The 26,773-nt window shown below is 46.2% G+C and overlaps 1 protein-coding gene across 5 annotated transcripts in view; it reads left to right on the top strand.

Annotated features, from left to right (window-relative positions):
* The window catches only part of USP49 (ubiquitin specific peptidase 49), a 73,425-nt gene that overhangs the window by 29,930 nt on the left and 16,722 nt on the right, over positions 1-26,773 (top strand). The gene's annotated exons all lie outside the window — the stretch shown is intronic.

Raw genomic sequence — 26,773 nt, 5'->3', positions numbered from 1 at the left:
GCCGAAGAAGATTGTTTAGAACTTGGGACTCAACACCAGCCAGGTGTTTTCCCTGCAAAATAGAGATAGCCACTTACTCCACATTCAGGCTCGTAAAGTGTCCAGGAGACAATGGGAATCATTCAGCCTGCAGAAGACCAGGACACTGGGGCACTGTGGGAAGAAGCCACAGATGGCACTTGTGGGCACCTGCCCTTCCCTCCAGTCTGACTGTCACGCCTTCGCCCAGGTCTGCTGGATCCTTGGGCCTTCCCAAGGATGTCCTTGCGCTAGTGGCCGAGACTGCGTGGGGCCTGCCCTGCCCTGTGCTCCACCACAGAGGTTACTTGGGTACTGCACTAGCAGGCTTCTCTTTTCTGAGTGCAGAGTCCTACCTGCACCCAGAGGAGTGGCTGCATGATCGAGTGTGCAATCCCGGCAGTACCCCTCGTGGCAAGTGAGATCCCTGCATCAGTGCCATTGCCACCCCTAAGGTCCCCATAAAGTGAGTCATCTCAAACACACTGCAAGTGAGTGTGTGGTCACCACAACCAAGTTTAGCACAACCAAGTTCTCCACAGCAGCAGAGTGAAGGGCGAAATAAGCCAAAAAGCGTATTTGTTGAACTTGAGCTCTCAGGTTTTGAGGGACTTTAAGATACAAAAAAAAGGTTGAAAGGAGGTTGAAAGGAGATAACCTATCAATGTATATAGTTCGGTAAAAATCTTATTTTTTTTTAAATAAAAATTTTATTTTATTGAATCACCATGTGGAAGATTACAATGCTTTCAGGCTTAGGTCTCAGTTATACAATGCTGAAACAACCATCCCTTCACCAGTGCCCATATACCACCACCAAAAAAAAAAAAACCCACACAGTACACCTCCCATCCCGCCCCCCCCACCCCCCCCGCCTTGTAACTGATAAGTTTCATTTTACTTTCTGTTTACTTTGGTTACATTCAATATTTCAACACAAACCTCACTATTGTTGTTAGGAGTACCCCACTAGAGTCAGACCTACTGTGAAGACAAATGCGGCCGCGCGGTTTTGAATTTCTGTACTTTAACAACTAAGTCCAAGGAGATTTCTTCCAGATATTGGATCATTGCAGGCTTGAAAACCCAATCTGTGGTCGTCATAATATGGCGGACACCACGCCCTTCATCCCCGGAGAGAAAGAGGAGAGAGAGAGAGAGAGAGAGAGAGAGAGAGAGAGAGAGAGAGAGAGAGAGAGAGAGAGAGAGAGAGAGAGAGAGAGAGAGAGATACCTTTCCCCTCCTGGGCGGGCGCGGGGCCATGGCTTAGTTCTCAGGCTGGAGACATTCTTTGAGGAGTTGCTTGCCTTGCATGCGCCAATCCTGGTTCAGTCCTCAGCATTCTGCATGGTCCCCTGAGCACTGCCAGGAGTAACTCCTGAGTGCAGAGCCAGGAGTAAGCCCTGAGCATCACCAGTTGGCCTAAAAACAAAAATAATTTATTAAACCTTGGTGTGTATAGATACATTTTTGTGTGTGGGTTTAGGTGGGGTTAGTTTTTGGGCCACACGCAACTGTGCTCAGGGCTTACCTCAAGGCTCTGAGCTCAGGGATCACTCCTAATAGAGGCTCGGGGGATCATATGGGATGCTAGGGATCGAACCCAGTGTGGCTGCTTGCCTTGCAGCCCATCATACTATTGCTCCCACCATATTTCCTTTGTGTTTAGGATTTTTGTAGGATCTTTCTTTCTTTTTTTTTTTTTTAGGTCAAACCTGCTGATGCACAGGGGTCACTCCTGGCTCTGCACTCAGGAATTACCCCTGGCGGTGCTCAGGGGACCATATGGGATGCTGGGAATTGAACCCGGGTCGGCTGCGTGCAAGGCAAATGCCCTACCCGCTGTGCTATCTCTCCAGCCCCCTAGGATCTTTCTTTTTAGACAGGTATCCCTTAGACCTCCGGGCCAATTGTCTGCACTGAGGTAAATGATTAGGTGAAGAACGATGGTGGAGTGCTACACCATAGCCTTTGGAGGTGAAGAAGACAGTCTAGCCACCAGTCCCCACTGCTGCTCACTCCGTGCCCTGGTTTCTGCATCTGTCATTCTCTCCGGAAAGGAACAAATCCTCCTGGTGCTTCTGTCTGCTCCCTGGCGCATCTGACACTGAAGTGCCTACGACCCCTCCCACCCCACCCAGCGCTGCTCTCAGCCCAGGTGCTGCTTCAGTGTCGCTTCAGAGTGTCTCTCTTTCCTTCTGCTCTGAGTTTTCCCGGATCTGCACGTTCACACAGCACTTTCAGCAAGCACGCCTGAGAGGGGCTGCAGAACACGGGGAGCTCCTCACAAGTTCCTACAGCCCCAAGTGTGCCACGTTGCGAGTTGCTCATGCAAGCAGTAAGTCTGCAAGAAGGTAGTTTAAACTGCAGACCTGTCAGGTTGCAAGGGATTTTCAGTTGGATTTTTCTTCAAGAGGTAACGATGAAAGCACAGCTTAATAATTTTCCCAGAAGTTCCTGTTCATTATCTTGGCATTAGTTGACCAAAGAAAGGAGAATTTGTGGGGGCATCTGATGAAAACATCTGACAGAGCAAGCCAGTCATGGTCCTGTTTATTAGCAGTGTCATTTTTGTCATCTGGGGCAAGTACAGGATCATTCTGTGTCAGTGGTTTTCAACTTTTTTATACCCGCAGATAGGCACTGTCCAGGAACCAGCAGTTAGACCACACCTTCTGTGCGATTCTTTGAATCATCTGTACAGCCTTTGTTCTAAGCTTTTTGCATATGTTAATTCATTAAATGCTCACATCAACTGGATGCTGTAGAAATTATTGCTATTCCCATTTGGATAAAGAAACTTAACACCCAAAGGGATTATTTTTCCAAGGTCATACTCACCTTAAACAATAGAGCTAAAATTTTGCTCAGCAGGTTAAAGGCAGCCCTTTAACCACTGTGCTCTACTGCTTTTCAGTTTATTTGTAAGTAGCACATTAGAAATAGCTCCATAACCATATCAGAGGTACAGCAAGCAGAAAGTTAAATAATAAAAGTGCTTTTAATCAGAACATGATACAAAAGAAAACTTTGACCTAAGCCCAATACCAATGCTAGAAATTACTGAGAAATACTCTAATGTCATTTCAAATTACAGAATCATAGGTTAGAAGGTGTGCTAAGGCATTGTTCTAAGGGGATTTTATATACAATAATTCCCAGATTTTTTTTTAATTTTAAGGATCTATAAAATACATACTTTTGTACATGTGTATGCACGTACAACAGACACACAACCTCCCCGCCCCCCCACGCCCCCCTCTCACCCCAAGTGGCTATCTGCTAGTATCACCTTAAGAGAAGGGGCAGTTTGCATCAAGAACATTGAAGAGATGGGCTCTCTTAATAAAGAACTGTTTGCTGGGGACAAAACAGTGGTCATGTCCTGGCCGTTGAAGTTGTCAGTTGTCGTGGTTGGGGAGTTCATTCATCTGAACTGGTGTGTTTGAGTCCTACTGGGGCTAGGAGAGATGGGGTGCAGTGACCTCCCACCGATGACATCATCCTCAGATCCTTTGGAAGCAAGTTCAGGGAAGCACCAGTTAAATTGTACTTTTTTTTCTTGCTTTTTGGGTTACACAGGTGTTACTCCTGGTTCTTCACTCAGGAATTACCCCAAATGGTGCCCAGGGGACCATATGGGATGCTGGGAATTGAACCCGGGTCGGCCGCGTGCAAGGCAAACTCCCTACCCACTGTGCTATTGCTCCAGCCCCTTAAATTGTACTTTAAGGTACTTAATAAAGCTCTAGAGTCTACCTTGTTAACCTGAAATGCCCCTTACTACAAGGGTCTCTGCTCTTATCCCGTCTTCCATATTAGACTATCTTTTGATGTTGCTGATTAATCAGATGTCTTAATCAAAAGACATAAATCAGATGTCTTTCTTTTGATCCCCTGCTCTCCAGCGTTAATGGTGCTGAGAATGCTGAGGGGTCAGGGATTACACACCATACATCTGGCTGTCTTGCTTGCATGCTTTTAGCTATGGTGTCTGATCGGGCTGAGATTCTTCTGTTTAGTTTATTTTGGGGCCACACCCAACAATGCTCAGGGCTCACTCCTGGCTCTGCACTCAGGGATTCCCTCCTGGTGGCCCAGGACCACCTGGGTTGCCAGGGATTGAACCTGGGTTGGTTGCATGCAAGACAAGCACCGTACCCGCTGTCTGTGATTTCAGTGCCCATAGTGCTTGGTGGGGACACGCAAGTTTTGGGTGAGTTCGCTTGAGGGTTGCTGTGATGTTCACATACATGCTCATCAAGGGCCATACTTTCTGGCCATGGCAATCACACATTTTTTCAGCGCTTGCCAGGGAACTGCTTTTTTTTTTGGTGCTTACACATCCCTGCCTACAGCACAGATAGCAGAGCTTCCAGGATCGTGCTTGATACACAGGGGACACTGGGGGTTGAACTGGCCCCAGTGCAGGGCAGGTAGGACTCAGAAAAAACAAAACCAAGAGGGAGAAAGAAAAAACACTCATCACCCCTTCCTTATTAGGGAAATCCAAATTAAGATAACAATGAGATATCATCTTACACCAGTGAAAATAACACGTATCAAAAATACTGGAAACAGTGTTAGTATGAATGTGGCAAAAAATGTTTCTCATCCACCACTGGTGGGAATGTTGTCTGGTTTCACTCCCGTCTACGGCATGGAGGGTGCTCAGGAACTTCAGGGTAAGCTGCTAGGACCCAGCATCTCCACTTTGGGGTATCTGCCCTCAGGACAGGAAACCATTCACTCACTCGAAAGGAAATATACACACCATTGTCCATTGTGTCACTCAGCATGACAGCTTAGATTCGGAATAAATCTGGATTCCAACAACAGATAAGTGAATCATAACTATATATATTGGAATTCTACGAAGCTGTAGGGAATGATGAAATCATGCAATTCACTGCAACATGGATGGAACTGGAAGATACCATGTTAGATGAAGTAAGCCAGAGAAGAAAGATATAATCACCTACATGTGGCATTTAGAAAAGCCAGATGAGGGAATGCAGTCTAAAGGGGGATACCTAGATCATCCTCGGCCTCAGTGTATACGGAGGAGAAGGAAAGTAATCGAGTGAGGCAGGGAGGTGAGAAAGAGGAGAAGCAACGGGGCAAAGAGCCTCGGGTTCGTTGGTGGTGTAAGGAATGAGAGATTAAACCTCCCAACCAGAGAGTGCACAGGAATCATGAGACCTAAACTTTCACAGCCCGGCTTAGAAAGGGGCTTGTCAGGACGCAGGCGGCGGCTGGGTCGGGGGGGTCGGGATCGTTGCTAGGGTGAAGATGGCGATGGCGGCAGGAGCAGACACTGTATGTCTGAAACCCAGTTAGACTCGGTATCACTTTTTAAATCATGGTGCTTTTAAAGTTTTTTTTTAAAAAAAACACTTTAGTGCATTAAAGGACAAGATTGACCAAAAAATCTGGACTCTGTTCCCAGAATCACATGGCTCTACTGCACTGCCAGGTACGGCCCCCACGCCAGTATCTTGAGTACAACCCTAGAGGCCCCCAGGGTGTATCGCCAGGTGTAGCCCTGAGGCCCCCCCCCAAGCATCACCAGGTGTGGCTCTGGAGCTCCTGAGCACTGCTGAGTAGCCCTGGTGTCAGAACCCTGGGGGCGTTTCCCCTGCGCCCCCATCCCCAAAGGCACATAAACTCTGTTTAGGCACACTGTTGTGGGGTGGGGAGGGGCACAGCCAGTGGTGCTCAGGGGTTACTCCTGGCAGTGCTCGGACTGTGTGGGGTGCCGGGGATGGAGTCTGGGTTGGCTGTGTGCAGGCACACTCTTCCCCGCTGTGCTTGCTCCAGCCTTGCAGGCGCACTGTGGAGGTCAGGCAGTTGAGAGCCGGTAAAGATGCAGGACTCACCGTAAGGGCACTGGCCGAGCATTCTAAAAGGGTTACAGTGGCACTCCAAGTACATCAAGGCCGCCTGGCCTGCACTTACAGGGACTGCCACTCACACCGGGAGCTAAAACACTGCAGGAAGCACGGAAGCCTTCCTCGGAGGCGCACCCTGAGTGCCCGGGATTTGCCTGAGTACACCCACACCCTTTCATATCCGAATTAACACCAAAGTAAGATGACTGGTTCCAAAAGTAGCACTCCCCCCCCCACCGCCCCCGTAAGAACCCTAAAGAAATGGCAGGTTAGGAAGGTAGTTTAAAGGGCAGGAGGCCCGAAGTCAATTTCCAGTACCACATGGCCCCTGTCAAGGGACCAGAGCCATAGTACAGGGGGTAGGGCATTTGCCTGGCACACTGCCAACCCTGTCTCTGAGCTCAGGAACTACTCCTGGCAATGCTCTGGGGGACCTTCGGGGATGCTGGGGCCCAACCTAGGTCACCCACGGGCAAGGAAGCACCCTACCTTATGTACTATCCTTCCACCCCCAGAAATGATTTTCAAGTCCAGTGTCATGAGTCTTTCCCCCTATGTTTAGTTTTAAATGTTAGGTAGTTTTAGATTTTATATTTAGGTTTTAAATCATTTGCGCTCATTTCTGTGTGTGATGTTCGATTAAGGCTCAGCTCCTCGGCCCCTTGACTATCTCTGGTTCTACCACGTGGTTTTCGTTATGCCAGTGCCAGTTTCGTTTACTGTAGTTTATGTAATCTGCTTTAAAGCTAGAAATATGAATTCCCCTCCAACTTTATTATTTTCAAATTTGCTTGCCTGTGAGCCATGTAGCTCAGTGGGAGAGCATCTGCCTTGCATGTGCGAGGTCCCCGGGCTCCAGCCACGCATGTCAGAAGGGGGAAAAATGAAAAATTGTTTTTTCTCTTTAGTCTTGAAATTGGTCATGATGTTTAGGTAGAATTTTTATATTTTATAAGAAGGAAACTGACATTGATTGTTGTTTGTTTTGGTTTGGGGCCACAACCCTGGTGTGCAGGGCGTGCCCCTGGCTCTACACTCAGGGACCATGTCCAGTACTGGGTATGGAGTCCGGGTCAGCAGCCGCACAGGGCAGGCACCTTACCCACTGTCCCATCTCTCTGGCCCTGCCACTGGGCTTTTGTTGGAGTCCAAAGGCCAGTTTAGTTGGTGTGGCCATCTCGACAGTCCTGCCTGAGCACGAGATGTTCTTGTGTTTGTGTGTTTAGCCAGTCCCTCGTGTTTGGTAGTGCACACGTTGGTCTTCTTGGTCAGGCTTCCCCCTCGTGTCCTCCCTACCTGGTGGTCCTTGTTCTGATGCTCGGGGGATCACGCACACACCTGGCCTGCACATTCTCGTTGTGTTCATAGTCTCGGGGTCACTCCCTCAGATTGCTGTGCTCACCAAGGCTTAGCACCCCTTTAATTCTGGTGTGGACACCTGTGCTCGCTGCAGTTCACATTCAGTAGTGTGATGGCGCTCAGTGGGCATTGCGCTGCCTCATCATGGTGCTGGCCCATCTTTGTGGAGTTATTGGAGGTCACACCCCTTTGTTGTTATACTCACACACTCCTGGCTGTGTTCTCGCTGAAAATGGCTTGCAGGGGCAGGAGCGATAGTACAGCGAGTAGAGCATTTATCTTGCACATGGCCAACCCAGGTTCGATTCCCAGCATCTCTGAATGCAGAGCCAGGAGTTACCTCTGTGCATTCCTGGGTGTTACCCAAAAAGCAAAAGGAGGGAGGGAGGAAGGGGGGGAGGGAAGGGTGGGAAGAGAGGAGAGAGAAAGGGAAGACAGGAGGGAAGGAAGGAGGGAAGGAGGAAGGAAGAAGGACCATCTTTGCACTCAAGGATTCGAGGAGTAAATCCTAGTTGGCCGTGGTGTATAATCCTTTTCATGTGCTTTTGAATCTGTCCTACTAGTGTTCAGGATTTTTGGGACACTGTTCCTCTGGGATTTTGGTCTGTAGGTTTGTAGTGTCTTTGTTTTGTTTGGTTTTAGTCTTAGGATATTACTAGTTTCTTAGAACAAGTTTGAAAGTGTTCCTTTCTTCCCAGTGGAGGAAGAGTTTCAGGAGAGTGTTACTTGGTAGTCCTCTTCAGGGGACTCATCTGGACCTGGGCTTTGCATGGGGGCGGCGGGGGGATGAAGGAGGAGAATGACTGACTGTAGCTTCAGTTTTGTTATAGTATTGTTAGTTGTGTGTTTTTTCCCCTGTTTTTTCATGACTCAGTCTAGGGTAGTTTCCAGAAATGGATTCATTTCATTTAGAATATCCACTTCATTAGATAGTATTTGCTTAGAATTCTTTTTATTTCCTTGAATTTGTTGTAATGTCCCCTGTCCTTCTGTTTTGTTTTTTTTAATTGAGATATACTTGGCCCTTTTTTTTTTTCTGAATTAGTTATAATTATTTGGGTCTTTTTTCCTTGTTTCCATTCTTTGTTTTGTTTTTTTTGTTTTGTTTTGTTTTGGTTTTGATTTTGGTTTTCGTTTTTGTGTCACACTCAGTGATGCTCGAGGTTACTCCTGGCTCAGCCCTCAAAAGTAACTCCTGGCAGTGCTCGGGGGACCCTATGGAATGCTGGGGATTGAACCCAGGTTGGCCACATGCAAAGCAAGCATCCTACCCACTGTACTATCATGCCAGCCCCCAAAATAGAATTTTTATTCTCGGCTTATGAAAGGGAGAGTGCTGTCCTGGAGGTAGGGAGGACAGGTCTGGAAAGGGTTTGTTTTGTTTTTATACGACAGGCTTTATTTTGTGTTGTTTTCTCATTTCAGGACTTCAGGGTACAGCTTTATGAAGAAAGTGTTTTCTGTGTTTGCCAGAATGCTCTGTCTACTCTTATTAATACCTACATGTTAGATTCATATCATTCCATCACATTTACTTTGCCCACCATCGGTATCTTATTTTCTCCGGTCCTTAAAGCAATAGTTGTCATTACATCCCGGGCCTTCCATTTTTCTCTCTGCTTTAGGAACCCAGCAAAACTAAATTGAAGTCGAACGTTGCAGATGTGTGTGAGGAAAATGTTAGTGGCGTGAGCATTTCTTTTTTCTGATTAAAACTGTCCAAGTACTTATCATTTTGTCTGTCTGTTCATCATTCAACCATTGCCACTCTGGGAACCACCAAGTGAGTCTACGTAGCAGCCAATACTAAATTGTGACTCCAAACCTAAGGGTTTTCCTATTGATGGTGAATCAGAAAACACTTTAGTAATCATTTGGTCTCAGAATCAGGCATCTCCTAGGAATCAATGCTGCTTCTCTTCCTCCCTTGCCACCATCTTGCTATTGTTGCGTCTCTCTCTCTCTCTCTCTCTCTCTCTCTCTCTCTCTCTCTCTCTCTCTCTCTCTCTCTCTCTCTCCCTCCCTCCCTCCCTCCCTCCTACTAGTGGTGCTCAGGGGACCATATGGGATGCCAGGCAAACTTGGGTGAGCTCTGTCCAAGGCAAGTGCCCAACCGGCTATACTATTGCTCCGCCCCTTCTTTCTTCTGAATATAGTTAAATATTACAGAAGTAAATGATATGGGAAGTACTTACTTTGTATCCTGGCTCTTTTATGTGTGTTCTTGAAAAACTTATTTAACTTTCTTGAACCTCAAGATTGTCATATTCAAAATGAGAACAATAGTAACTGGCTATTTTCAGAATGGGTTGTGAAAAATGCTTGATACTTAATGTGCTTTACTAATTACTATTGCTGTTTTGGAATAACCATTGTTTACTTTTTCTCAACAGCATGGGAGACTTCTAAGATAGTATTTAATGTTATGATAGCATTAAATAAAGTAAGAGACTCACAAGAATAAAGCTGGTAGTTATAAATTTGCAAATCACAGGGTTAGACATTTCAAGGACTTTAAAGATCCAAGAATGCCCCGTTGCACAAGGAATTCATAAAATCCTGAACTAGGACAGATTCCTTTATTGGGTATGCATGTTTCAGTTTTTCAGTTATAATCAGCTATATGAGGGGAGCCTTAGAGATAGTACGGTGGGTAGGGTGCTTGCATTGCATGCAGCCAAACCTGCTTTCAACCTCCAGCATCCCATATGGCCACCCTTGCACTGTAATTCCTGAGCGTAGAACGGGGAACAACCCCTGAGCATCACTGGGTATGGCTCCAAAACAAATACATGAGGCGTTTCTTTTTTGTTCTGTTTTGGGGTGACACCCAGCAGACTCAGGGCTTGCTCCTAATTCTATGTCCAGGCATCACTTCCAGAGGTGCTTGAGGGTCCATGTGTGCTGCCAGGGACTTTGAATTCTGGTCAGCTGTATGCAAGTCAAGCATCTAACCCCTATACTATGTCTCTGACCCTATGTGAGCATTTTTATTTATTTGTTTGTTTGTTTATTTATTTATTTATTTGCTTTCTGGATCACACCCGGTACTGCATAAGGGTTATTCCTGGCTCTGCACTCAGGAATTACTCCTGGCAGTGCTCAGGGGAACATGTGGGATGCTGGGAATCAAACCCAGGTTAGGTCAGCCGCGTGCAAAGCAAATGCCCTACCACCGTGATCAATATTTTAAAAGGGATTTTCTGAGTGAAAATAAAGCATAAAACAAAATGAGCCTCCAATTAAGACCGTACAAATGATTCTGACTTAAAAAAAAGGCGGGCGGAAGGCTGGAGTGATGGTACAGTGGTGGGTAGAGCATTTGCCTTGCACACGGCCAAGCCAGGTTCAATCCCCCAGCATCCCACGTGGTCCCTGGAGCAGTGCCAGGCGTGATTTCCGAGTGCAGAGCCAAGAGTAAGCCTCGAGCACTGTCAGGTGGGGCCTCAAACAGACAGAGGAACAGAAAGAGTTCTCAGACCGTTGTACTGCTTGAGCCCTGCAGTGCTTGGGAGCCTTCAGACTTGGGGCCATAGGTGCCAGGGACCAGACTTGGGGTCTCACACACACAAGGCATGTGCTTCTGACCACCGAGCACTCTCCCCACCCCATGTATCGCTGTAGAGCCATAATGTCAGTTCCCTCGTTTGGAGCTGCCCCTGTGGTCACTCAGCCTTTGGAGTCTTTGTAGTGTAGAGCCAGCTCCGGCCAGCGGCACTGTTGCTCACACTGCCTGCATAGACTTGGACTGCTTGCAGACCTGTTCACGCCACTATTATCTCTTTCTGCCATTAAGTTCTATCTGTTTGAATACTTTTTCAAAAGTATAAACTAGCATGAAATTTCTTCAGGGGTTAAAGTAGACACTAAATTACCAAGACAGAATTTTCAGTGCTTAAAGACCTATAATCAGTGGTAATAACAGTTATTTTACTCTGAACTTAGCTAATCTACCAGTAAAACAATCTTAAAGAAGACCTACAAAAGGCAGCTTTGCAGGCTCTACCACGCCTTCATTAAACAGAAACTGGGAAGAATTAAACTATTTCAGAGAGAAAAGGAATGCTGCCCATCTATTTTTTTTTTCTTTTTGGGTCATGCCCAACGATGCACAGGGGTTACTCTGCACTCAGGAATTACTCCTGGCAGTGCTCAGGGGACCCTATGGAATGCTGGGAATCGAACCCAAGTTGGCCGCGTGCAAGGCAAATGCCCTCCAGCCCCTGCCCATCTATTTTTTAAATAAAAATTTTGTGGGACTGGAATGATAGTACAATAGGTAGGGCACTTGTTTTGCATGCAGCTGACCCGGATTTGATCCCTAACACCCACAAGGAGTGATCCCTGAGTGCAGAGCCAGGAGTAAGCCCTGAGCACGCCCCCACTGCAAATACAACTGAAGGAGTGCAGACCAGGACCAGGGAGATCACTTGTAGGCTGGAGTGTAGGCGCCCATGCATGATGCCTGGCACTGACTGCATGATCCCATGAGCACCACCAGTGAGGCCTTGTTGACCCCTAGCACTGGTGGCCCCAGGACTTTGTAAACAGTGTGGGGGAGGTGGGGGCGGGGGTGGGGGCAGACAGGCTGTATTTTGAAAAAGGAGAAGGAGCCCAAACAGTAGTACAGTGGTTTGGGCATTTGCCTTGCATGCGGCTGACCTGGGTTCAGTCCCTGGCATCCCACATGGTCCCCTGAGCAGAGCCAGGAATAACCCTCTGAGTATCATCAGGTGTGGCCCAAAAACAAAAAGGAAAAAAGGAGAAAAAAAATAGAGATTAGAACTGGAGAGGTTTAATCTTAAAATAAAAGGTACCTTTAATCAGAAGACAAGTCATAGACTAAGAATTCCTATTTTAAAAGAGAATTTATGTCCAGAATATAATAAAGCACTCCAGTCATTTAAAAAGGAAGAGACAACCAGTGAAAAAGTAGGCAAAAGTTATTTGGAATCAGAATTTTTTTGTTATTTTTGCCATTATTACGTATAATTTCTAATGATAATGACTTCAAAATGATTTAGTTGTTATTGGTTCTAGTAACTTCTTTTCTTGTTTTGTTTTGGAGCCATACCCAGCGGTACTCGGGTTCTACTCCCAGGACAGTGCTGGGGGAATTGTGCAGTAGCAGGGATCAAATTAGGCTCCACATGCAAAGAATGATCTAGCCCGTCTAGCTATTTCCTGTCCCAATTCTGGTAAACATTTATGTACGTGGTAGATGTAAAAGTGAATGTTTTGTTTGTTTTCTAAAGAGAAAACAAATTGGTTAATAGCAGTATGAAAAAATATCCAGTCACGCTGTAGTGAAAGAAAACGCAGGGGCCAGATAGTTCAGCAGGTAGGTGAGGCGCTTGCCTTGAACACTACAGACCTGAGTTGAATCCCTGGAATCTCATGTGGTCCCCTGAGCACCATCGGGAGTGATTCCTGAGTGCAGAGCCATGCGTAACCCCTGAGCATCTTCAGGTGTGACCCTAAAACCAAAATAAATAAACAAAATAGCGTTCAAACAGTGACCAGTCATTTGGTCATGAGCCGGTTTTGGAGAGCCAGAGAGATAGTACAGGGGTTAGGGCATCCTGCCAGTTCTTGTTCACTTGCAGACACCACATACAGTTCCCCGAGCACAGAACCAGAAGTAGGGCCTAAGTACCATCAGGTGTGACCCCCAAAACAAAATAAAGTGCCAGGTTTGAGTCTGTCAAAGCTCATCTATGCTCCGGCACTACGCCCTTATTAAAGTTCCTTTTTCCTTTCTTTCCTTTTTTATTTTCCTCCCTTTGTTGGGAGAAGGGATTGGGGTTGCTTCCTGAGCGGTTCTTGGAGCCCAGTGAGCACTCCTAGGCTCCCAGGAGAGTCTCGTCCACTCGGCCTTCCCAGGCTGCTGGGCCGGAGGATGTCGCTGCCCAGGGCCTCCAGGGACAACCCTGTGGGAGGAGTTTGTTTTTACTTTTTCAAGCTGCTTTATATGATTTTAAATAAATTATAAATCATGTCAATTTTTTTAGAAAATGTTACTTGTTTCAGAGCCATAGATAGTGTAACGTAATGCAGGTTCCTTAGTGGGAGCTCTGAAAGTATTCAGCCTTAGCCACATTTAATCCCGTTGCATCTTTCTCTCTTTCCTTTGTAATTTTTGTGTTTGTTTTTGGACTACACCCGTCGGTGCTCTGGGATTACTCCTGGTGGGGCTCTGGGGTCCACATGGAATGCCAGGGATCAAACCCAGGTCTGTCACTTGTAAGACAAGCACCGTGCCTGCAGTATTATCATCTGTCTCCCACTTTACCTCCCCTTTTAAGAATTTTTTTTATTGACTGTCCATAAGATAGAGCATTACAAAGCTGTTCATGATTGACTTTCAGTCCAACAATGATCTCAAATCCATCCCTCCACCAGAGTCTGTTTCCCACCACCAGTGCCTCCGTCCATTCCCTCCCACCATGCCCCGCCCCCCGCGCCTCCTTCACCCACCCTAGGGCTGGCACTTTTCTTCTTTCTCTCTCCTTTTGTGCATTATGGTTTGCCGTACAGATACTAGGATATACTAAGATGACGTAGTGGTGGGTCAGGACATTCAGTATTTTCATTGGGAAGGTAAGGCTGGAGTAGCTTTGGGGTGTGGCTGTAGCTGCCCAGGCTTCCGGAAGTACAGGGAGGTGGGGGGAGGTAACCCGTCCTGACCCGAGAAAGCCTGGAGATTTCAGTCATAAAACCAACATATTCGAATTTTCACCTAATTATATCTCAGTAAGGTGGGTCTCAGACTGTTAGGTCTGGCTGGGGGCATGGTGGCGATTTTGGACTGTGGAAACAAGCGACTGCCAGGCCTCTGCTTGGCAGACACCTGGCTCGCCCGTTCCCTCCAGCTTACCCCAGCTTACCCCCTCCTGTCCAGATGAACTGATTTTTTTTTTTTTTTTTTTTTTGCTTTTTGGGTCATACCCGGCAATGCACAGAGGTTGCTCCTGGCTCTGCACTCAAGAATCACCCCTGGCAGTGCTCAGGGGACCATATGGGATGCTGGGAATCGAACCTGGGTCAGCCGCGTGCAAGGCAAATGCCCTCCCCGCTCTGATATTGCTCCAGCCCCCAGATGAACTGATTTTTTAAATCTCTTTTTGAGATTTACTTACAGGTCTCTGAAGCAGGGCCAATCTATGAGCTTTTGTAGCTGAGCCGGAAATGGTTTGTATCTGTGGCTCCTACGTACCTAACTTTTTTTTTTTTTGCTTCTATTACCACCTTTACTGTCATCCTTAGGGCAAAAGAGATAATAAGGTAGAATTGTAACTTTTATAGTTTTCATTTTTTGAAATGAATCCTGATTGAGACATGTTTCTGAAAAAAGTAATACCTGAGGCATGTTGCTTTATTTCAAAGCATAAATAGCCTTTTTAATTAAAAATATGTGGTCTTCATCATGCTTTTCATATAATGCTTTTGTTAAAAGGTTATAATAGATCATAATAATTAATTCAGACATATTTAACCTGTTTTAGTCAGAAGTTATTTAGAGGTATGTTATGGAGCCATTGGAATTTAACTTTCCTTTTGAAAATGAGCTCAGCTGACCATTATTTGTCCTAATAAGTGCAGCAGCCTACTTTTCAAATTCTAGTTTAATAAAATATTTTGTTATCTCTAGTTGCCATAGGAAGCATACTTATGTCCCATTTTTAATAAAAAACAATCAGCTTTCCTAAATAAACTTAACTAAATATATGTCCTTACTTACACTATGGATATTCACTCATCTAGCAGTAGAGAGTTCTTGAGGTGCTGACAGAAGATTTATTTCTTAATTTCTTGTCACCCTAGTTCATTTAAAAATTGTATAGACAGCAAAAGCGTTCATGACAAAGTTCTGGAAGATAGTCACTTCACCTAGTTCTGGGGATACGCTAAGTCTTAGAATATTCTATGTAGTATTGGTCTCTGTATCTCTGAAACAGTGTCACTATCACTGTCATCCCGTTGCTCATCAAGTTGTTCGAGTGGGCACCAGTAACATCTCACACTGTGAGACTTATTGTTACTGTTTTTGGCATATCCAATACGCCGTGGGTAGCTTGCCAGGCTCTGCCATGGCATACCTAACTTTTGGCCATTTAATTTTTCAGTACTTGGTCCCAGGTTGTTGGGGCCCTGCCAGAGCACAGCAGCAATTTGGGGGTGTCAGGAAGCCTGAAGGCACCATTAGGACACTGGTTCACTGTCCCCTGGTGGTGGCACCTCACCCCTCACCTTCCCTTTTTGTTTTTGAAAATGGTCTTTATTTATTTTTACCAGTGTGCAGAACCAGCACACTGGTTCTGCTCAAGGCTTACTCCTGGCTCTGTGCTCAGAGATCATTCCTGGCAGACTTGGGGTTCCAGGGATTGAACTCAGGTCAGCTGAATGCAAGGCAAGAACCCTGCCCATTGTACCCCCATTCCCTTTGAGGTATTTGTTGTCACCCGAGTGCAGACACTTCTGGTTGGCCTGCTCCAGTACTCCCAGGTGGTCTCGTACTTTTTGTCAGTTGCAGTGCTTTCTCAGAGTGCACTCTTTACCTGTGACACTTGTGTACATGCTGGCCATGATGCTCCTCTGGGTTTGTGCACGTGGGCTCATGGTTGTGATACTCACATGCTTTCTGATTGCAGTGCTCACCAGGGTCGACTCACTTGAGGTATTGTGTATTCATAAAATGAATAGGAAGCCCGCAGCTCTCTCTTGCCACCTGCGTTCAGTGGTCTCGGGCCACTTCCCCACCTGGGATGGCCGATGCCAAGGGCAGATGAAGGAGGAGACGAGGGCCAGCTGGTTGGTACCAGTTGCCGGTGATTCCATTCTCCCCACATGCCTGTTCCAGTCTCTCTGAGCTCCCCATTCCAGTCTCCCCGGCTGTTCTCTTGGCCCTCTGACTCGCAGTCCCTGTCTCTCTAGTCCCTCCCAATTCCCACTGCCTGGCGTAGCAACCACACCCATGTGAAAGCCCTCCACTCAAGGCCAAATGCCACCTAGGGTGTGTTTCTCCTTTCCTTTCTTTGTCCAGTAATCATTTAAACCCTCATCTTAATTCTACTTTTTTTTTTTTTTTTGGCTTTTTGTGTCACACCAGACAATGCACCTGCACCGGAGTTACTCCTGGCTTTGCACTCAGGAATTACTCCTGGCGGGGTGCTCAGGGGACCATATGGGATGCTGGGAATTGAACCTGGGTCGGCCATGTGCAAGGCAAACACCTTACCCACTGTGCTATCATTCCAGCCCCAATTCTATTTCTTAATATTAGTCATTTTGTATGGACACAGAGATACATTAAACTTGTAGGGTGGGCTCTCCTGGGGACATCTCGCTATAGATCTCAGACCACAGTGCTCAGACCAGATTAATCTTTCCTAACTTTAGTAGGGTCCTAATCCAGTTGCTACTTTTTGGATCATGACAGAATTTGTCCATGCTGTGCTCTTAACTTATAGTTAAGTATTATGGCACTTTTTGATGCCAGGGTAGCCTGCAGCTTGCCCTGGGTCCATTAAGTCCCTTGTCGGGATCCTACTTTGGGGTGCTAGGAAGTAAGGGCAACTGAGGCTTTAATAAAGAGGAGAGAACAGATGCCCGGGAGTGAATATTACTCAGAGTTAATTAACTCCAAGTTACAAAAGCATGGCATTAACTGTCTTCCTGTGTCTATACAAAAAAGACATTGCTCTGAATTAACTATGCAAAGGACATAATGAGAAGAGAAAAGCAATATTTACAAGTTAACAGAGTCTGATTAGGAGATAAAGGTGACTGACCAGTTGAGGAAGCAGAGCACAAAGAAAGAGGTGACAGATTAACACAGAGGAATGGGAGTGCCTTGGGAGCACTGTGATGGGTGCAATCCAGTAAACCTAAGCTCCCTGTAGCAAGGCAGAAAGGACAAATCATTGTTATCCTACAGGTACGGTGCTTGTACATTTAGTTGGTGTAGTGCCAGGGATCCCAGTTGCAAGAGTCACACAGCATGTGTGCCATATATTAAAGAAAATGTTTGGAGAAATCCGGCTCAGAACATGCGTGTTTATTTGATGGGGTGGGGGTCGCACGTTACACCACACCCAGCAGTGCTCAGGGCTCACTGCTGGCTCTGCGCCCATGGATCACCCCTGGTGAGGCTTAGGGAACCGTATGCAGTGCCCGGGATTGGCCAGATCAGTCATGTATAAAGCAAGTGTTTACCTTCTTTGTACTCGCTCTACAGCCCCCATATGTACATGTTTGTAAACAAAAGGTTTAACTTTAGAATAATTACTTTGCTAATTATTCCTAGCTATTAAAATTCATACTTAATAAACATATGTATTTATCATTCTACCTCATTGAAGCTTTAATTTGTGGGTATGAACAGTATTCAACACAGTTACCATGGTGACGTTAGAGGGATGCTGAAAAATATCATGAAATCAGTGAGGGTTACGTTGTGTATTATATATTTCAGGGATCTCCCTCCTTGGTGTCTTACCCCCTTGGTATTCCTCTTGAGGCTTAAGTGTTTTTTGGGATCTTAAGCAGTGGTTTCCCCTTACCCTCCCTTCTTAGTTTCCTCCTTCCTACATACCTCCACAGTACCCTGGGACCTGAGCTCTGCTTTCGTCTTTCTTCTTGGTAAATTAATCTGCTCTTCATTCCTGCTGGATAAATGGCTTTGTGCATTTGCTTTAAACGTTTCTCTATTTGCCTTTAATGGAGTTGACAGCATCTGAATCCAAATGGTGGGACTCACTGGCAGACCAAGAGGTTGATAGTTTTTTCAAAATAGGAGCAGAGATGGCTGGGATTTGTGGGATTTAAACAACATGAAGTTCATGGCCTTGGTGCGCGGTGGCCTCTTCTCTGTGCCTACTCCCTGTTAGTTGAGTTCCCAGTCTTCTTCTTGTACGAGAGATGAGGGTTCATGCACAGTTCATGTCTTTGAAATGCCTTCTATGCCGTACTTGAAAGAAGGCCCCTTTTATATTTTTGCCATGCAGCACACTCTCTTGGTCCTGTAAGTATTCAGTGGGCATCCCCCCACTGGAGACTGCGCTGAGACTGATTCTGCTTCTTTGATTCAACTGCATTATCTGCTGCTATGGGTTAGTTTTTACCATCTTAGCTGGGCTTTTATTATACTTGCATTGTGTCGATGGTGAACACCATTTTTAAAGACCCAAGGAAAAAATTTTAGAAAATTTCATTTGCTTTGGAAATACTGTGATTTTTCGCATTTTTACTTAAAAGTGCTTTTTTTTTTTCCTTAACAACAACAACAAAAGCAGGGGAGGGACACCCAACTGCGCTCAGGCCTCACCGGGCTATCTGGGATCAAAATCAGGTCGGCTATGTTCGAGGCAAGTGCCTTACCCGCTATTCTATCTCTCCAGCCCTTAATTTTTATAAAAATCTTTTGTCATGCATGTCTGTTAGATGAAATTTTCTGGATACAATCAAGAGCAGAGAATCAGTTGCTGAAAGCTGTCCAATTAGTCTCTCTCTTCCCTTTCCTCCTCTACGTCCTCCTCCTCCTGTTTCTCTCTCTCATGTTTAGAGATCTGTTTTGCTGAACCCCCTGGAACACTGCAGAGCTGTTCCGTGTATGAAAGAAAGCTCTCTGGAGACTGGGAAAGGATCTGCCCACAGAATTCACTTCTACGGATGATTTTCAGTAGTGGCCCCTGGGGAAGTTGAATAGAAATTACCTAGGGATCTTGGCTGATATGAAATTTCCAGTGATTGACACTTGATGATGGAGGCGCTGCTATATTGCCATTCTGCAATAAGCCAGAGACGTCTACACCTTGCTGGTCAGGCTTATGGAAAGGGGCTGAGGGCCTTTTTTTTTTTGCAATGATTCGTGCAACTAGAATATAATTCCTTAGGTTCTCCTGACACCATCAATATAATCAGACTGCCGAAATCTTATTTTGTAATGAAAACATGATAAACTATATATGCACTGTGCTTATCTGTCGTCATCTTGCTGATGCTTGCATTTTTAAGACTGTTGAAAGATTCTTCGGGTGTTATATAGCCTTTTAAAAGGAGATAACGTGATTTCCCACCCTCCCCTGCCCCGAAGGTACAGAGATTGATGACTAGGTTTCCTTTCTATCTCTACCTGCAGTTTGCCACCACAGGGCATGTTTCTGTTTATCCACTTAATTGCATAAGAGACATATATGTATAGTGTATTCATTGTCATAATGGAATAGTATAAACATCATTACCCCCATGCTTTCTTCTCATGCTATATTTGAATCATTGTGCACACAGGCCTGCCTCTTTAAGAAGCAAAACAATGCATAGTTGGTGGTTTCTGGTATACCGCCAATTTATAATTTATTTAACCTGTTCTCTATTACAGGGCCTGAGTATTCTCTTTGAGGCTTCCTGCTTTCTCCTTTCGTATGTCTGTAACAAATGCCCTTTGTATGTGGGCCCTTCTCTTTGGACATTCAGCTTCTTTGCTCTTGAAATCGAGTGCTTCAAAGCTGTGGGTCCATTCATGTTAGTGTGATGGGCCTTCATTCCCACAGATGTGCTTGGCAGCACTGTCAGAGGCACGGGATTCGGTGCTGGTTATCATTGTTAAGAACTGGGGCTTCAGGACATTTGGTTCTCATGCCTTGGAACCAGCACTGAAGTAACCCACTCTGGCCTCCACTCCCCATGATCCATTTGTAAATTCTAGTCAGATTTATTTTCTATTCACAGAAATTGCCCCTTTTTTTCCCCCTGCAGGCAGTTCCTAACGTACACATGTGTCTTCCATACCAATGGCCATGTGCGGGAGGCCTCTCCAGCCACGCGGGGGGAGGGGAGGGGGCCGGTGTCAGTGCCTGGGCTGCAGCTGGGAGAGCAGTGTTTGGCATTTCAAAGTGAAACTTAGAATTAATTTTCTTAAAATAAAACATTTTCTGGTTAGCTTGCATAGAGATACCCTGGTATTCTAGTTCTACCCTAGAACTACATGATGGGGTCTGTGGCCTTTCGAACTGGACCAACTACTCTTCATCATGTTGTTTCTATGAGGAAATGTGTTGCCAGATCTCACCTGTGGGGCTGGGTTGGGGTGGGGGTGGGGGTTAACCTGGTGGTCACTGTTTGTAAATATCGTAAAAATCTGTGTGGCCAGATGTTGTTTGGCCAAATATCATGTCACCTGGAAGTAACCTTTAGCTGTAGCATCAGAGAAACAAAAATATTTGGAATTTTTTAAATGACTTTCTTGTGCTGCTGTTTTGCTGAGGCGTCAGTGAGACTTAGAAGGGGCTAAGAATAGTATAGCAGGTAGAGCGCCTGCCTTACACACGGCCAACCCAGACATCCCATATGGTCCCCCGGGCCTACCAGAGCGAGGAGTAAGCCCTGAGCATTGCCAGGTGCATACCCACAAACAGGAATGGGCTGGGATGAGTTCCTTGCCACCTAGATGATCAGTTACTGAGGAAAGAGTAGAGTTGTGAAACTATTTGGCTTTTTCTTTCTTGGAAATGGGGGACGTTTCTAGAAGAGAGAGAACATTTGTCTCTAAGCTTTGTGTTCCCAAAAGATAAAGATAGGGGGCTGGAGTAATAGCACAGCGGGTAGGGCGTTTGCCTTGCACGCGGCCGACCTGGGTTCGATTCCCAGCATCCCATATGGTCCCCTGAGCACCACCAGGGGTTAATTCCTGAGTGCAGAGCCAGGAGTAACCCCTGTGCATCGCCGGGTGTGACCCAAAAAGAAAAAAAAAAAGAAAAAGATAAAGATACTTAAGACATTTCTGTGGACAAAAAGCTGGTGATTAGGGGCCAGAGCAATAGTGCACTGTGGGTGGGGCATTAGCCTTGCACGCAGCCAACCCGGGTTTGATTCCCAGCATCCCATATGGTCCCCCAAGCACTGCCAGGAGTAATTCCTGAGTGCAGAGCCAGGAGTAACCCCTGAGCATCGCTGGGTGTGACACCCTCCACCCCCCCAAAAAAGAAGCTGGTGATTATTGAAAGAAATGGGTGTGGGCCTGCAAGGAAGTTGCTGGGGCCGGAGTGATAGTCTAGCTTTTTGCTATGCCTTGCCCACGGCTGACCCAGGTTCAATCCCTGGCACCCCATATGTTCCTTCAAACCTCGCCAAAACTGATCCCTCAGCACAGAGCCAGGAAGGAAGAAGCCCCGAGCACAGCCCGGTGTGTCCCCAGTTACTGCTTACGTCTAAAAGGAGAGTCAGCTTAAGCCCCAGGTGCAGAGCTATGCGGGCAATCACCTCTGCTCCTGAGGAAAACTGCAGTGCTTAATTTGGGGTGTTTGAAGGTGGGGTGGGGAACAGTGCTTCAGAGTCAAACAGGGAAGCATAACATGCCTGTTTGTCCTGCTTTTCACTCAGCCCGTCCCCCCACCCTTGCCACTACCACCACCTTCTCTTGCCATTATTGCAGCGATCAGGAGTCATACATTTGCTCACAGAATTGGCTGTAGTGTTCGCTGGGGGTCACACATCCGGTCCTTTCCTCGCATACTTGACATTGGTGCTTGCCAGGCGTCACACTCTGGCTGTGGCACTCGCAGTGGGGGAGTGGTTGCTGTGTCTCGCCCTGTGTTGACTGTGCGCTGGAGACTGCACATCGTCACCCACCAGGAATCCCAGACAGAAGAGCCCGGGACCTTGCTCTCGGTCTCTGAGCAACAGTGCAGCGGGGAGGGCATTTGCCTCGCATGCAGCCAACCTGGGTTTGATTCCCGGCACCCCATATGGTTTCCTGAGCACCTCCAGGAGTAATTCCTGAGTGCGGAGCCAGGAGTGACCCCTGAGCATTGCTGAGTGTGAGACCCCCTGCCCCCCTACTGTAAATTGAAGTTACAGACTCCAGCTTGCAAGGCATGTGACTTCATGGTGGTGATGCGAGATTCAAACCCAGGGCCTCCTACGTGTAAGGCATGCACTCTGGTGGTGTGGCTTTCAACCACTGAGCCATCCCCTGGGGGGCCCCCCCGCAAACGTTAGCCATCACTGATCTCATGATTACATCAGGGCTCACAGCTTAGAGACAATCAGATTTAGTTTATGGCTGCCGCATTACCCCTGGCACTGCTGAGGAAGAGAGATGATGTTTTCAGAGGGGCCCATCTAGGGACGGTGGGAGGTGCAGGGCTACTGCTGGCCATACTCATCCCAGTGGTGTGGCCTGGGCCCTGTGCTATGGTGCTTTGGCTCGGCAGTACTCAGGCTAGACCTGGGCTCTACCACTGAGCCGTCTCCTTTGCCCCTCGGTTACCTACCGTGAGTATAAAATTAATGAGTGGCGTCAGGTGTGGGCTACTGCATCCATGCACTAGTTTCCTGTCAGCAGCTCACCGGTGGTTCAAGGAGCAGCTGCCCAGAGGGCTTACTCTTCGTTTGAGTGACTTGACTTGTTCAGATGCTTGTGTCTGTGCCCGTTTCAGTAGCTGCGCTGAAGTGTGATTAGCAAAACTAACTGCACGTTTGTGTGTGAAGGTCCCCCTTGGGGTGCTCCAGGGCTACTCCCAGCAGTGCTGGTGGGACCAAGTGGGACCAGGGTTGGAACCTGGTCCTCGCGCATGCACAGGATGAGCTCCAGCCCTCGGTGCCATCTCTCAGCCTGGGGTAACTGCACTTATTTAGAGAGCACAATTCAAAATGTTTTGACATAGATGTCTGGACATGCCGTCTGTACCCACATGTGTGTAGTTTGGTGACTTCCTGCCTCACTGCTACAGAGAACATGGGACTTTGGAGGCATACACCATGAACCCTATGGCCAGAGTTGGAAGGTTTATTACCTTGGCTTGCTCTCAGTAGGGACAGAATCTTTCTGTGTGGTCAGAGAGTAGAAGAGAAGTGGCCGGGTTTGGACCTCACTGTAACCCTAGCTTGTCGGGAGCCCTGTGGACCCCACACAGGGCTGTGAGGACCAGGCACCAGTGGAGGCAGCGCGAGCCACTGAAGCCCCTTCCTTACCCATGCCACAGCCAGCCTGCTGTTTCCGTGCGTGTCCCCCAGTGCATTCGGGCCTTCTCTGTACTGAAGTCGTCAGATGTCCCCCAGGAAAGCGGGATTTCAGTTCTCGGCACAGATCATTTTTGCACAGGGGTATTGGTCAGTGCATCCAAAAGTCTGACGATCCCTTGAGAGCCAGCTAGTTTAGCTTCATCCACAGGTCGCACGTCCTTACCCTCCAGTCGGCCCCTCAGTGTCTTGATCACAGGGAGGCTTGGAGAAAATAGTGGGTGCACTTGAGTGCGCCATCGGTACTCCCCAGCTGGAGAGGGTAGCAGATTCTCAGGACCTTCATTTTACCAAAATAATAGTACCCGGTATCAAAATGTGAATACTCAACCTAAAACTGAGACTCTACAATTAAATAGAAATATATCCAAAAGTGATTTTAGAACTCTGCCAACATACTGATAACTGAGTTGTATGTTTAAAAAAGTGTCCTTGCTATTGTCGTGAAGGTTATGCCTCACTTTGCTCAGTGAGGTGCTGCCGACTGAACTGCTACTTAAGCCACCTTCCCAGTCCTGCATTACATGCCTCAAATTAGTGAATTTTATGGGTCTTGTGGATTTTTAAAATAATATCTCAATAAGGAGATGTGTGTATGTGTGTGTGTAATTTCTGGTTTTTGGATTTTTTGTTGTTTTTGCACCATACCTGTCTGTGTTTAGGACTTACTCCTGGTGGGGCTCAGGGGACCAGATTTGGTGCTGGGGATTGGAACCAGCTGGCCGTGTGCATGACAAGCGCCCTACCTGCTATACTGCTGCTCCAGCCCATAAAAAAGTTTGTTACTAAAATGCATTATCTTGTATTCTCCATCCCTCTCGGAGAGCCCAGCAAGCTGCCAAGAGTATCCCGCCTGCACAGGAAGTGTTTGACAAACTCTCTGTGGCGTATTCGATATGCCAAATACAGTAGCAATAACTGGTCTCATTCCCCTGACCCCGACAGAGCCTCCAATCATTGGGAAAAATGAGTAAGGAGAGGCTGCTAAAATCTCAGGCTGGGACAAATGGAGACGTTACTGGTGCCCGGTCGAGCAAATCGATGAACAACAGGATGACAGTGATATAGTGACAGTATGGAAGTCATACTTGTCATCGGAATAGATGAAATCACTGAGAATAGAACAGAAAACTCACATTTCAAGGAAGAGACATGCGTATAAAAGGAGAGAAGGTATAATTACAGATGAGAAGAAAACACAAGTGAAGAGTAGCCTACAGTTGGGAGTGTGTGTTGGGGTCAGCTACAGATTAGATGTGAATGGTGGCTGAGGAAGAGCAATTAGGGCCCTGAATGTGACTCAGTGATAGAACACCTGCCTTGTATGTGTGAGGCCGTGGATTCAAAACTCAAAAAGAGGAAGAAGATTGAACTTAGCTGTAAGGAAGCTACAAATGATCTTTGAGAAAATTGCTCCCATGAACTGAAGCTGTTATAGAGTTGTGGTGAACATAACATTGCACGTTACTCTTGTCACACATAAAATAGGCAAAAAGAAAAGAGGGGTCAGAGAGAAGTACAGTGAGCGAGACGCTTACCTTGCATGCAGCTGACACAGGTTTAATTTTTGGCATCCCATGTGGTCCCCTGACCCCACCAGGAGTGATCCCTGAGAGCAGAGCCAGGAAAAGCTCTGAGTATGGTCCAAAAATCAAAAAGAAAGAAGAAAGAGCCTCCAATAGTGTCAGGGATGGTAAAGATAGTATGTGTCCCTTTAAACAGGAAACAGTAGCCCAGCAGCATCAGAAGAGAAAGCAGACAGAGCGGGAGTGAAAGGCCGATGGCCCAGCCTGTTTCTGAGGCTTCCTGGGGATAGGCAGGCTGGTCTCGGTGCAGAGCAGAGCGTTCCTCCAGGAACCATGGTTCTGCCTTCGTATCCCGACACAGTGCCGGGCGTGACCCCTGCTCTGGGCAAGCCAGGATGGTAGGTTGAGCTCCCTAAATGACGTCAGCTTCCTCTGCCCCTTTGGAGCAAATAGATTGTAATGCAAGTGAGAGACGTCAGCATATAGTTGCCCCTCCATCTCCTGACAGCTTCGAGTCCCGGTGCCAGCTCAGTTATAGGCACGGAGCACACGTGTGGGCTGTCTTGTGACTGAGAGCCACTGCCAGCTTTATTGTCATCATATAAAAATTCTGAAGTTTTTTTTCACTGAACTGTTATTTTGGTGTTTTTTGTTTTGTTTTTTGCTTTGCTTTTGGGCCACACTTGGTGGTACTCAGGGGTTACTCTTGGCTCTGCACTCAGGACTTACTCCTGGAGGTGCACGGGGGACCATACGGGATGCTGGGGATTGAACCCGGGTCAGCCATGTGCAAGGCAAGCACCCTACCTGCTGAACTATTGCTCCGGCCCACATTGAATTTTTAATAGTCTTTAAAACACTGTACAACACTCTAGAATGTACCGTTGGGGATTACTAGCTATATATTAATGTGATTTTTATCTTTGGGGGATATTTTTCTTAATTGTATATTGATGTTAAACAATCTTTCATCTCTTGGAAATATTAGCCAAAAAAATTCATTTTAACACTGTTTTTCTCGTAAAATTGTATTCATTATGTATACCATCTTGGCAGGTTTTTTGTGGTAGATGTAATTCAGGGTACATTCAGTAAGTTGAAGGGTTAAAATACCCAGCGCTGTCGCATATGGCAGTGAGCAGAATCGCAGATGTTGATGATGCCACGTAATTAATATTCTTTTATGTAAATGAAGGCTGTCAGCATGTTACCATAGTGTCTACTCTTTCTGAAGCTGGAATTTATGCCACTTGGTCTTACCAAGACCGTGCGGGATTATTCCATAGTCCTTATTGAAGAATTGAGGAGAAAGCAATGTAATGAGAGAAGAAATGAAAATTCCTAAAAGTAGAGTCTTCCTTTTTTCTTTTTGATTGGTTTTTACCCCCAGAAATTTTACTTTAATACATTTAAGATCCATTAAGATATTACTTTTTTAGAAGAATTGGAGTTATCTGATTAAAAGACATGATATTTCAAGCTATAGGTTTTTAAAGATGATTTGCAAGGTTCAGTCATCTTCTGTCATAGGGAGACCTTTTTCAAAATGATGTGCTAATGTCCCCAAGCCCACCGGGAGAGATCCCTGAGCATAGAGCCAGGAATAAGCCCTGAGCACCACCGGATCTGGCCCAGGACAACAACAATAAAAAAAAAAGATGTGCTAAAATCTAGAAGTTTCTCATAAAGAAAGGCAAGAATGAGTTTTTTGTATACCCACTGTACTATTTCTCTGGCTCAAGAATGAGAAATACTTTGTTACCTTCCTTTAACATTTAGTGATGCTCTTATAATTTAATTATTTAAAACTGACTAGTTATTTAGCTACCTTATTCAGATTTTGAAAAGAAAAGTATGACTGTTCAAAGAATAAAAACTATTACTTGTCAGGTTTTACATTTATGATGGACCAAGGTATACAAAATATTAAAATTATTTAACTATTTATTGATGCAGAAT

The sequence above is a fragment of the Sorex araneus genome, chromosome 4 (assembly GCF_027595985.1).
Source record: "Sorex araneus isolate mSorAra2 chromosome 4, mSorAra2.pri, whole genome shotgun sequence".
NCBI lineage: Eukaryota > Metazoa > Chordata > Mammalia > Eulipotyphla > Soricidae > Sorex > Sorex araneus.
The sequence above is the reverse complement of the archived record's forward strand: the minus strand, read 5'-3'. Positions and strand labels throughout refer to the sequence as shown.